At 43.2% G+C, this 12176-nt stretch overlaps 1 protein-coding gene across 5 annotated transcripts in view; it reads right to left on the bottom strand.

Moving 5' to 3' along the window:
- The window catches only part of ARHGEF9 (Cdc42 guanine nucleotide exchange factor 9), a 420722-nt gene extending 408815 nt beyond the window's left edge, over positions 1–11907 (bottom strand). For 3 of the 5 annotated variants that reach the window (XM_070783846.1, XM_070783849.1, XM_070783851.1), the window contains exon 1: positions 11444–11907. The gene's annotated coding sequence lies outside the window, so the exon portion shown is untranslated. The remainder of the gene's footprint in view (positions 1–11443) is intronic. The other 2 variants (XM_070783848.1, XM_070783850.1) reach the window with 2 other exon arrangements.
- Positions 11908–12176: the final 269 nt, after the last annotated feature.

The raw sequence follows: 12176 nt of genomic DNA, 5'->3' as shown, positions 1-12176 counted from the left end.
CTCTCTCACATCCCAAGCCTAGGAAGGTAAAGAGCCTCAGAGTTCTGGGGAGGGAGATATACTGAGAGGTGAGGAGAGGATCTCAACCCAGGGAAAATCAGTCTATGTTTCACATATGTAACCCATTGTTTCTTTCTGGGGAACAGTGAATGGCCCAGCCAACTCTGTCTTGAACTAAGGGACAAGTGATCACAGCAAAGCTTGAAATGAGAATGACATGCAGAGAGTAAGCTTATATTCTGGATGATAGCTCCCATACACCCCTAAGGTAGTAAGAGTCTTGTGAATTTGTCTATATATAAGGATTTTTAAGCCTTTATATAACTAAATACAGAGGACTTCTGAAGATACTGCAGCTTCTCAGTCTACAGCTAAAATTCTCTGGCTTATGTGTCAACTTATAACAGCCTAAAGGCAGCTCTAGTGCCAGTACCAAGCAAAAACCTTTACTCTGTGGAAGGCTTACTACCCAGGCAATTTATATATCCTGCTCTTACCTCACCCTTTTGACCAAGTATCCGCTGTCCTTAGGGGATTAGAATTCTATAACTAGGAATGACAGACCTATGAGGGCCCTTAGAAATAAGTTGGTTCCATTCCTCATGGCTCAGTAGTGAAACTAAACTCCAGAGGGTTCAGGGACTTGTCCATGGAGACATAGCAAGAGAGTGGAATAGCCAGTACTAGAACTTTTGACTCTTAATCCAGTGCTTTCTTCATACTACCACACTGCTTCTTTCATGACAGAATTAATAACAGCTAACATTTATTGTGGGATTACTCTGTGTAAGGCCCTGTTCCAAGTGCTTTACTGCATAAATTCATTTAATTCTCATAATAAGGTGATGAGGTGGTTACTATTATCCTGGTCAACAGAATAATAACCTGATGACAGAGAAAAATCTGCTCTATTTATTCCCTGTGAAGTCAGATTTGAACTGTGGTGTTGGAGAAGAGAGAGTCCCTTGGATAGCGGGGATCAAACCCGTCAATTATAAAGGAAATCAGTCCTGAATATTCATGGAAGGATTGATGCTGAAGCTGAAGCTCTAGTACTTTGGCCACCTGATATGAAGAATTGACTCATTGGAAAAGACCCTGATGCTGGAAAAGGTTGAAGGCAGAAGGAGAAGGGAACAACAGAAAATGATATGGTTGGATGGCATCACAGACTTGATGGACATTAGTTTGAGCAAGGTCTGGGGAGTTGGTGATGGACAGGGAAGCCTGGCATGCTGCAGTCCACGGGGTCACAAAGAGTCAGACATGGCTGAGTGACTGAACAGAACTGAACTATGAAGTGTGAATGGGGGCCAGAAGCCAGAAAGGTCCACCAATGATAGCCAAACACTGCTATCAGAGAGGAAGAACTATCCTGTGAGAGAATGGGGTGGGAAAAGATGGCTGTAAATCAATCAGTACACCTTAGTATGAATTAATCACAGGACATTTCCTAAAATCTAGCTGAGATCAAATGGCATAGAAGAAATTGGGTTTTAACTGAGGGGAGGAACAGAAGGGAAGGGAAGAGAGAAAAGACAGGAAATTGTCGAGCTACGGCACTTGGGAGCTAAGGGCAAGGGGATGAAGCAAATGAAGTGGGCAATTAGAATACCCTGAAGATGGACACTATGCCCCACACTCACCCATATTAACCCCTTATTTCCTGTAATCAGACTCTCAGGACTCATGAGGTCTACTGTTTTCCATACCAGAAAAAAATACATTAAAATAAACACACACACACACACACACACACACACACACACACACACACACACAATAAAAGGAGGCCCAGTAATCAAAGTTGGGGATGGGAAGAGCAGAGACTCCAGACACAGGGCCTAGTGCTTTCCCATCAGCCCTTTGTCTACTTTTGCAGATGGAGAAGGCCACAAGGCACCTATCTTCCAACCTTGGAGAGCAATATGAGTACAGCCCGTTTCCTGCTCAGGATTCTGTCAGAACCCAAGACAGATAAGCAGGGAAACTCCTCCCACCAGCCCCTGTTCTGCTCCAGAAACCCATTCCCACTGTCCTGATTATCAGCTCTTCTCTGAAACCCTACCTGACTCATTTCACCTGACCCTCCTCCCAAGTCTTATCCCCCTGGCTCTTTCTCATTTTGCTCCACAGGAATAAAAATGGTAAAACTAACAAAAAGTAAAGCAAATGTGCCTTCATCACTGGTTTGGGGCTAGGAAAAAAGTGATGGAAGCTGTTGACTAAAATCAGACTTCAAGATTATCTGACTTCAACAATGTTCATGACCCAGTTTCTTTAGCCTACATTATCTTGTCCTCTAACCCTACCCCCAACTCCCAACAACCCCCCATCACCAGGGACAGGAAGAACAGAGTACTAACTATATAAACTCTCCCACTTCTAGCTTCAAGGTCCTCAGCCCGAGGGTCCAAACTTCCCTACCCATCTTCATCTTCCAACATCCCAATTCTCTTGACCTCCTGTACCCCAGTCTAGCTTGCAGAATGGTAGTTATGAAAGCATCAAGATATCAACAAACAGGTTGGGGGGATGGGTAAGCAAGGAAAAAGTGAACAAATGGCTTGTTTAAGGGGGCCTAATTCTGGGAGACCAGAGATAGTCTGGGGTAATGGTACTCTGATCACTGCTTCTGATGAGCTATTATGAATAATTTCCCTCTCATTCAGATCGAAGCTGTGAAGGCACAGGGATAAAGAGCACTTCAAAACTTCATAATTTTACCTTTGTGAGTGCCTGCGTCACTCACTGATTTTCATCCCATCTTCCCTCCCCCATCTCTCTTTCTTCTTTTCTTCCCCTTTTGTTTCTCTCCTCAGTCAATACTTGGATTGAAATATACTTGGGAGGAATTTCAAAATGTTGACTACAGTTTTTCACTCCTTGTTCTTTTTTAAATCAGGAAAATGCCATTCTGAAACAGAACAAACTGTGGTGTCTTGTTTGCAAATGGTCATTAATGAGCTTTTCTGGAGCTCAGTTACATTTTATTTGAGGGTGGTCCTCAATTAGGTTTATTAGGATTCAGTTACCTAATAAATGGATGGAAAAAATAGGATAAATAGGCTAGTTTAGAAGGATGCCTTGGGAGCTAGACTGAGAGCTTGGCTTTAGGTGTTAGGCAAGGGCCAGTACTGTCTGCTTGTGTGTCCAAAAGCCAGGCGTGACTTCAGATAGCAACTGTAAGCTAATCGAAGCTAGCTGTAAGCTTTGAGAATCAAACTAGGGGAATGGATAGTGAACCTTTGTAGGCTACTTGTTTCACTGATGCTGCTCTTCCCACTCATAACCCAAAAGGTCATGGTCAAGGGGGCTTCCAAAAAGCACTTGGGAACTCAGGCTGTGCCTTCCTTCCTTCTTCCATTGGCCATTGCCCCCACAGCCCTCAACTGTGGCATTAATAATGGCGTTGGTATCTAAGAACAAGCTCCTAAAATAGCCAGTCCTAGGAGACAGGCCACAGATCCTGGCAGAAAACTGGAGACAGTAAAGACCCTGGGAAAGAAGTGTGAGAGACGTTCAGATAGGAATATCTGGAATATATCTATCCAAATAGATTCATTACCACCATGTTTTGCAGTGATGGTAGAGCCACTAGAGAGGCAGAATCAAAAACATCAGAACTCAAAGAATTTTGGAGATTATTTAGCTTAGTCTAGACCATCTCTTGGGTACCAACACAGAAGATAATCTAAGAGCCCAAGGAGTTCCACTGGGAGCATACTGGGCTTCCATGGAATACATCTTTGCTGAAAACCACAAATCTAGTCTAATCAAGTTGTATAGATGACAAACCAAAGCCAAGAAAGAGCAAGGTACTTGTCAAAAGTAACACCTCGAACTCAGGTCTCCTGACTCAACACCACAAGAATCAGAAATACTTCAAACTTATGTAGTATTTTAGTTCTTTTTAAACTGTATGTTTTTATTTCCACAGATCATATAATTTGCTCCTTCCTATGGCAAAATAGGTGTTATTTTCCCATTGTTTGACCAATGAGAACCTGAAGCTCAGAGTGTGTTAGCAGTCTGTCCAAGATGACATAACAAAGTAGCTTTAGCCACATTACATTCAGATTGACTTTGGCAAATCAGCAGTGCCCAAAGTGTTAACAGCTTAGAAATAGCTCTGCGATTCCCACCCATAACCTCCATCACTAAGCTATACTTCTTACATCATCTGTCTGAGAAAGGACATCAGTCAGCACTAAAAACGTTCCAAGTTGTTTTATCCTTCCATATGCCTCTATTGCACTCCACCCCAAAATCTTCAGATACACCAAGAATGCCAAGGCAGACGTGGAAATTCCTTTCTTTAGGTATATGGGTTTGCACTTATTTTCAGGCTAAATTCATCTGTTTCTTAATTTTTTGAACATCTAATGTTTAAGGCCCTTAAAGAAAAAGAAAACAGAAAATGTAATACTTTTTTATGCATGTAGCTAATTAGATAGTATAATAGCTAGTTCAGGTGTGGAGCATGGGGAAGAGGAAGGAGAGAGTGAGAGAGGCTGAAACTTCAGAGAAGAGTGTACATTTCCTCTAAAGTACATGCATTTTGAAGGAATGGACTTTGGGATGACCATGTGGAAGAGGCATTAAAAGATAAACAAAATTTAGTCATGTGGAGATGGGAGGAGTAAAAAATATTTCAGATGGAAGGCCTGAGGGAAAAAAAGAGGATACAATTTTTGGTGTGCATATGAAGAAAAGCAAGTTGCTAAATTTGGCTGAATTCAGGAGTTTTAAACTAGAGTAGAAGGGATAGCAATAGAGAGGCAGTTTGTTGTCAGAGTTAGACTTAAGGCTAAAGAGCTTGGACTATATTCTGCATTGTGGGACTGTTGACATCATCAGATTTGTTTTAAGCAGGAGAGTGATGCCATCATATTTGTTTTTAAACAAATTGTCCAGGAGAGAAATTATGACAGCTTGAGGATGAAAATAGTGAGATGGGTTGAAAGGAAGGAATTTTCAATCAGCCAAATTATGTTTTTGGAAAAACTCTGAGTTCTGCAAGATCATCACTGTATAAGACATATTACAAAATAAAGAGCTTTCACAGATCCACGAGCAAAATATGAACAAGTTACCACAGACAAATGAGCACTAATATGAAAAGAAAATTTATAGAAAAGAAATATAAATGGCTAAGTGTATTTTTATATGCTTAACCTCTGCAGTAGTAAGGAATATGTAAATGGCTCAAAAAACCATATTTCATTTGTACAATGTACAGAATTTGAAAGATGATTTAATGAATGTATAGAAAGAGGGATATGTGATAAAGCAAATACAGTTAAATGTTAATGGTAGTATCTAGGTAGTGGATATATGGGTGTTCACTGTATAATTCTTTCAACTTATCTGTATGTTTGAAAATATCCATAATGAAATATTGGAGGGGAGGGGCAGAATTTTAAAGCATAACTCTTTTGGCACAACAATTTCATTTCTAGGAATCTACCTTACAGACATAGATGTTCACATGTACATAATAAATAACCAAAGAGGTATCCTGAAGCCTTATGTGTCATAGGAAAGAATTGGAAATCATTTAGCTATACATCAGAAGAAATATTAAAATACACTATGGTATACCCATACTATGAAATATGTAGCTGTTTTTAAAAATGAGGCAGATCCATATACTGAAATGAGATGTCCAAAATATATTGTGAAGTCAAAAATGCAAATTACTGACTCAGCTATAAAGTGTGATCCATTTAAATTTAAAAGCAAAACTATTAGGTTGATATGGATGTATATAGTTTTGGATACATATAGAAAAAAGGATTAGAAGAATACACAGAAAATTGTGAACTATATTTACCTCTGGGAGGAAAATATGGATGTAAGGAGCTTTTCCTTCTTATTCTGTGTACTTTTATATAGTTTGAATTGTCTGCAATATGACTGTTGACTGGGGCTTCCCAGGTGGCATGTGTGCTAAGTCGCTTGAGTTGTATTCATCTCTGTGAGTCCCTATGGACGGTAGCCTGCCAGGCTCCTCTGTCGATGGGATTCTCTAGACATGGATACTGGAGCGGATTTCCATGCCCTGCTCCAGGTGCTCTTCCCAACCCAGGGATCCAGGGATCGAACCTGCATCTCTTATATCTTCTGCATTGGCAGAAGGATTCTTTACCACTAGTGCAACCAATAAGAAAGTGACACTAGTGGTAAAAGAATTTGCCTGTCAATGCAGGAGATGCAAGAGAAGCAGGTTCTATCCCTGGGTTGGGAAGATCTCCTGGAAAAAGAAATGGCACCCCACTCCATTATTCTTGCCTGGGAAAATTCAATGGGCAGAAGAGCCTGGGGGGATGGGTAGGGCAGACTACAGTCCATGGGGCCACAAATGGGCACAACTGAGTGATTGAGCACATAGCACTTTTAACTGTACATTACTTATTTCCCCTGATATTTTATTTATCTGTTTGCCATTCATTTATCTTTGATTTAGCATCCATTTATTAATTATTCATTTATCTACTTATTAATCCATCTATCCATTTTTGATTGAAGTCTTTTTGTAAAGTTTTTTTTTTTTAATTTTTACAATATTGTGTTGGTTTTTGCCGTACAACAATGCAAATCAGCCATAATTATACATACACCCCCTCCCTCCCTGGCTTCCCTCCCTTGCCCCCATCCCATCCATTGTTGTGTAGCATAGAGCCCAGTCTGGCACTGTATTTTCTTATCTTTTGATGCATTTCAAAGTAAGTTGCAGAATTACTCTTATGTTTTAAAATTCATAAAAGACAAAAGATATTATTGACATTGACTATAAAGACTTAGCAGTTAAGTCAACTGGGACAAGGTTGTATATGTTGGATTCTAGGAAAGAGAAGATGACGATGGCTCTGAGGTTCACTGTGTAAACACAAGGCAAAGAGCCCAAAAGCTCCCTTCTGTAAGAAATAGGGAAAAAAAAAGGCCCAATGTGCCAGGTGCTAAGGGCAGAGCAATGGTCACTCGAAATCTGAAAAAGAATTGTTGGTAGAGGATGGAAAAGGAAGTGGATTTGAGAAAGGAAATATCCTAAGAATTCAGCTCAATGACACTCCTTCTGACCTTCCTCTAACAAGGACAAGGAGTCCCAGTCTGCAATGCAAAGATTCTTTTGTAAGCCTTAGGTTCACAATGAATCCCAGTTTTATAACTTCAAATCTGGACAGTCTCTCTGGATTCATCCATGGGGGATAGAAATTATATATCTTTCCTAGCTCTTTAGAGCTAGAAAGGACCTAAAGACTCACTGAGGCCGAACTCTCCCACTTCCACAAGTAACAGTGGAAAAAGTGAGGCTCAGAGAGGGAAAGAAACTCGATTAAACTAAAGTCTCCTGACTCCCAGGCAAAAGTTCTTTCCATCTCTGTAGCAGGATTGGCTAGGCTTCTTCAATATCACCAGACCACATCAGAAACCTGGATCTACTCTTGATTCCACCAGTGGTTTCCAAAATCTTTTTCTGGACAGGATATACCATTAAATCAAGTCACATGATCTCAAAAAGTCTGTCTTCCCTTGCCCTTCTCCAAGTCTCCACTGTGCCCTATGTCCTTCAGCCTCAGTCAGACAGTGAGGATTACACTCAGCCCATCAGTGTCATCCTCCATCCCTCAGCAGCCAACAAGGCTGACCACCCTCACTCCTAGCGAAGGGCCAGACCATATGCAGTTCATTGGAAGCCATCTTAAGGATGGCTCACTCCACCCCTATGGTGTTTCTTCTCCATTGTCATTAGGAGGTACTGTCTACCATTAGACAGGGAAGCACTGCCATTCCTTGAACTTCTGAGTAGAATGAAGATTGGGCAAGGCATAGTTTTTTATGGGAGACGACACAATGTCACAGGTGTTTGTTCACTGGCACTGCCCAGCTCAAAAACCAAGCGTGGCTGCAAGCTGCTAATTTTGCCTTTCCAGGAGCAGGTACAAACTGTCAGTCTAGTGCTCAAGGGCTCCGTTTGCAACCCCAATTTCTATTTTCCTTTTTTGGATCAGCAGTCACACTAGCCATTAGCTGTCAGTTCCTTCAAGCTGGGCTTCAACAGTATGTGAAGTGAGAACTTTCATATGTACAAGCTGGATTTAGAAAAGGCAGAGGAACCAGAGATCGATGCCAACATCTGCTGGATCATAGAAAAAGCTAGAGAATTCTAGAAAAACATCTACTTCTGTTTCATTGACTATGCTAAAGCCTTTGACTGTGTATATCACAACAAACTGTGGAAAATTCTTAAAGACATGGGGATACCAGACTACCTTACCTGCCTCCTGCAAAACCTGTATGCAGGTCAAGAACAAGAAGCAACAGTTAGAACTAAACATAGAACAACAGATTGATTCCAAATTGGGAAAGGAGAATGTCAAGGCTGTATCTTGTCATCCTGCTTGTTTAACTTATATGCAGAGTACATCATGTGAAATGCTGGGCTGGATAAATCACAAGATGGAATTGAGATTGCTGGGAGAAATATCAATAACCTCAGACAAGCAGATGATACCACCCTTATGGCAAAAAAGTGAAGAAGAACTAAAGAGCCTCTTGATGAAAGTGAAAGAGGAGAGTGAAAAAGTGACTTAAGACTCAACATTCAAAAAACTAAGATCATGGCATTCGGTCCCATCATGTCATGGCAAATAGACAGGGAAACAATGGAAACAGTGACAGACTTTATTTTCTTGGGCTCCAAAATCATTGCATACGATGACTGCAGCCATGAAATTAAAAGATGCTTGCTCCTTGGAAGTAAAGCAATGACAAACTTAGTGTATTAAAAAGCAGAGACATTACTTTGCCAACAAAGGACCATATAGTCAAAGCTATGGTTTTTCCAGTAGCCATGTACAGATGAGAGAGCTGGACAGTAAAAAAGGCTGAGCACCAAAGAACTGATGCCTTCAAACTCTGATGCTGGAGAAGACTCCTGAGACTCCCTTGGACATCGAGGAAATCAAACCAGTCAATCCTAAAGGAAATCAACTCTGAATATTCAGTGGAAGGTCTGATGCTGAAGTTGAAGCTCCAATAGGTTGGCCACCTGATGTGAAGAGCTGACTCGGAAAAGACTCTGATGCTGGGAAATATTGAAGGCAGGCAGAGAAGAGGATGATGACAGAGGATGAGATGGTTGAATGGCATCACTGAATCAATGGACATGAGTTTGAGCAAGCTCCGGGAGATTGTGAAGGACAGGGAAGCCTGGTGTGCTGCAGTCCATGGGGTTGCAAAGAGTAGGACACAACTGAGCAACTGAACAACAACAACATATCCATGAAGGCACATATGTTTTTCATGTGTCCAGGAATTTTGTCCCAGTTTCTGCTATCTTCCTCTGTTAGTGTAAACCCTACCCAGAGCACTTCAAGGCCCACCACAAATGCCTCTTGAGGACCCACCCAAACCAGAAATTCTCATCTAATACCAGAAAGTCTTAAAGTTTCAGGCCTCAGAAGGTGGGCTGACCTGCCTTAAGTGACCAGCCAAGATTAGAATCTAAGGCTCCCAAATTTCTAACCTAGTGTATTTTTATGGCTCCACATGATTTCTGTCTTTTCTGTACACCCCCCTCAAAGCAACATTCTGCCTTATAATATGGTCTGTGATCCTTGTACCTGCCTTTCCCATAAATGACTTGAAGCTCTCTAAGGGCAAGAGCCTATTTCATCCATTACTCTCTGTCCTCATCTCCATTTGCTCAGTACAATGTACCACACCAGCAGATGCTCTGCGTTTTTGCATAACAAGACAGAGCAATTGCCTTTGCAGTGACTAAAAAGCAATGCAGTTGTCATTGGACAATCTAAGCAACATCAAAGGAGGCCCTGAGTTTTTACTCTTCAGAGACCTTGGCTGTTGGGAAACACTACAGCCATTCAAAGTGTATCTGTTGGATGGACATTAGAGTCACACCTCAGCCAGTGAAAGAAGGGAGAGGCATTTTAGTTCCTTTAGGGATCCATCTTCAAGATGTTGTGGAGATCCAATTCTACAACTCCTGTAAATTCAAGAGTGCAAAAAACTAAAGCCCATTTTTTTTACAATTTTATTTTTACTGGTCAAAGGGATTTTTTTTCAGGTAACCCAGTGAAGTCTAATTCTCTGACTTTAAAGAAGAGGGACTTGAAGTCCAGAGAGATGATGGTATTTCTCTAAAGTCACGGCATGAATGAATGATTGACTCTCCCAATATCTTGTACAAGCCTGTTTCAGCCCCAGCAAATGAATAGATGGTTGTCACAAACCTCGTCTTAAGAACAGAAAGAGCTGCAGCCTAGACGAACAGAGACTCTGTTACTTCCTGGCATTCCATTTTATCATTGGACATATCCAAACCTTGCTAAGTGTTAAATGGGATAATTTATGTAAAGAAGTGAAAATGAAAGTGAAGTCGCTCAGTCGTGTCCGACTCTTCGTGACCCTGCGGACTGTAACCTACCAGGTTCCTCTGTCCATGGGACTCTCCAGGCAAGAATACTGGAGTGGGTTGCCATTTCCTTCTCCAGGGGATCTTCCCGACCCAGGAATTAAACCGCGGTGTCCCGCCTTGCAGGTGGACATTTTAACCTCTGAGCCACCAGGGAATTTATGTAAAGCACTTAGCAAATTGCCTGATACACAATAAAAATACTCCTCCCTCCCTGTTAGAATGAAGTTCCTTTATCGTAAGCTTAATTCTGCCTCCTGGTGGTTTCCACTCTGTTGAAATCTGACCCATCCTAGGTTCTCCTGTCTAGAGACACTTAGGACAAATAATCCTTTTCCACATGACAGCTTTGAAGGCATTTGAAGAGAGCACCCTTGCTCTACTTCCCTTCCTTCAAAATGGTTCACTGCAAGACTATCCTTCACCCACTCAGATTTCATCTTCCTGCAAATAGGGGGACTAAGGTTGGCCTCATTTTCCACAAAATCATTACATTTATAATGAGAGGTTGTCATTCGGTCTCTGCCTGGAGAATTGGGCCAACAGAAGTGCACTTACCTTGTGGCCTCAAGCCCCTTACAACACAAGCAAAGGCTGAACTGAGCACAACACCCCAAGGTGGCCAAGTGTTGAAGTGTTCGGTCCTCAGGTGAGCCAGTAGCTTCACACTGCCACTGGTAGCTTCCCCAACACTGTCCTTGGCTCCTTACCTCCCCCATCTCTCTTCCTCATTTCCCCATCCCATTCCCACGGTAGAACTCAGCTACCCTACATCCCTAAATCTGTAGGCTCAATTGTTGAACCATGTAAACTGTTAAGCCTTGAGTCGCGCCAGGCAGGTGCTCCTGCTCAACTACCTATCCTGGCATGCCCCAGTGGTCCCTGCAGGCTCCCCAGGTAGCCCTTGTCTCGAGCATTTTCCCCAAGCTGGTGGCAAAAGTGGACCTTTGCCCTGGCGGGCACAAGACACTAGTTCTGCAGAGAGCCTACAGTGGGAGTTACCTTGCAAGCATTGAGTGGTTGAAGCGCTCCGTTGGACGACTGGACCTAGAGGTGGATGGGTCCTCACCTAGGTTGCGCTCCTTTCGCCACGGTCAGGCCCGGAATAGAGCGGCAGGCTGGATGGAGGGTTCCCGTCCCTCGTAGCCAGGAGTTGGACTGACCATTGATGAGCAGCAGGGCTAGGGGGCCGGCAGAGGATAGCACAGAGGCAGCTTCGGAAGGGGCGCCGCTGAGGAGGGAGCGCTGCTGGTCGCCGCCTAGGCAGCCCAAAAGAGAGAATCAGCCACCGGTTTCTGTGACAGCCCCTGGCCCCCAGCTGCGCCTCGCTTGTAGGCCGCAGTCGCTCTCAGCAGGTTACCCGCACGCCTGAGAGCTCTGGCGGAGGTGCCTGCGGCGTCAGCTAGGGGTCAAGGAGGTTTGAATTCAACTGAGCCTCTCCTGGCGCTGCTGCCCGCCAGCTACTGGGCGTCAGGACGGCGGGTTCCTCGGGTCACAATTGGCGGAAGACGGAGCCTTAGAGGCGAGTAAAGTGAGTAGGAGTGGTAGGGAGGGGCCCCAATCCTGAAGTTCAGATCGGAACTCTGCTGCCTGCACGGAGAAGGCTGGCTGAAGGCCAACGCACACTCCCTCCCAGGGGCGGACTTGGGCGGCCTAGATACTCTAGGGGGTGGAGGCGGAGGTACCGGAGCTAGGGTGAGCGGCAGAGCGTCAAACTCGCTGCTCGCTAACGCCA

The sequence above is a fragment of the Bos indicus genome, chromosome X (genome assembly GCF_029378745.1).
Source record: "Bos indicus isolate NIAB-ARS_2022 breed Sahiwal x Tharparkar chromosome X, NIAB-ARS_B.indTharparkar_mat_pri_1.0, whole genome shotgun sequence".
In the NCBI taxonomy this organism is placed as follows: domain Eukaryota; kingdom Metazoa; phylum Chordata; class Mammalia; order Artiodactyla; family Bovidae; genus Bos; species Bos indicus.
The sequence above is the reverse complement of the archived record's forward strand: the minus strand, read 5'-3'. Positions and strand labels throughout refer to the sequence as shown.